Source organism: Triticum aestivum, chromosome 1D (genome assembly GCF_018294505.1).
Source record: "Triticum aestivum cultivar Chinese Spring chromosome 1D, IWGSC CS RefSeq v2.1, whole genome shotgun sequence".
NCBI lineage: Eukaryota > Viridiplantae > Streptophyta > Magnoliopsida > Poales > Poaceae > Triticum > Triticum aestivum.
In genome coordinates, this window is record NC_057796.1 from 123,516,688 (window position 1) to 123,518,072 (window position 1,385).

Sequence of the window (1,385 nt, forward strand, 5' to 3'; positions counted from 1 at the left end):
TTGTGGGTCCCAGATGTCAGGAAAACACTAGGAGGAAGCATTTTATTTTTCCATACGCTGACGTGGTGGGCCCCTACTGTCATCCTCTCCACGTACTTCTGCCGATTCCTGTTGTTTGTTGACCATGTTGACAATGCGAGAGGGCGGCGCCGCGGCGAGCGCACCAAAGCGCGCGGAGGACGTCGGCGTTAACGATTTAGGAGACGGTGGGGCGGCGATGCGTGCGCTGAGGCGCAGCCAGCCGTGGGAGGCAGAAGCAGGCGGCCCCGCCGGCGCTGGTTTTGTTTTGGCGGCTGGAGGAAGACAGGACTGAAGAAACACGACAGACTGTAAAAGCAGCAGGAGTACTTAACAACCTTAACTGAAACCAGCAGGGGCACTTAACAACCAAAGCTGAAAGCAACATGGTCAATAAACAGGATATTCGCTTTAGAGCCATGGAAAAGCATGAACATAATCTTCTGTCCTATTCTCCAAGATGGACGGGCCTTCATTATTTGAGACCACCCATGAATAAGTATCTTTTCACCTCCAAGGGGAATTGAGTAGGTCGACATAAACATCATGTTGTGACCAAGCGCAAGTCTGACCCGACCATGGTCAGACATCTGTATAGGAACAATAGAACTCGGCAGTTCCTGTTTCAAGAAGATCACAACTGTAAAACTGTGTATAAGCAATAGTTTATGAACAACATATATAACAGAAAACAGCTCGTACCATAAGTTTCTCGACACAGTTGGACCTATTCAACGAGTGCAGCAGTGGCACACATATCCCACGTGGCCTTCCACCATTGAAATGCCCCACAAGGACCTCAAGACGATCAATGAAGTGTAGGAACTTGTGGATGTCGATCCAGTCAACTTCAGTGCCATTAGTAACAGCCAAGTTATTACAGAGTAACAAACGAGCAGACTGCTTAACTCTGAAAAAACCTACACGTGCCACCAATTATAAGAAAATATTAGTTAGAAGTAGCATCTTCGTGAGAGATTCGTTGCTACTTCTAAAGTTAAATTGTGATTAGTTAGACAGAATAGGTGGATTAAGAAGTAATCGAGGCAACAAGCAAGAACCAGATACAAAACTAACATGGATGAACAATTGGAACGACGTAGGGGTGGAAGATCGCAGTGAAGATGAGACCAGGTTCTGCTATTTCCATCAACATTCGTGCGCCAACTTTCAGTCCGTAACACTTGAGAAAGTTTATCCAAGTTCGGCCATAAAAAAAGCAGCGATCTTCTTGGTTCATGAACCCAACTCGGAACTTATATCCATGGCTTGTCTTCACTGTGACCATTAAACTAGTGTATTCAGTTATGGCAAGGCCGAGCATCTTGAGTACATGTGTTCTGGCAGAGCAAATAATACACTGCAGG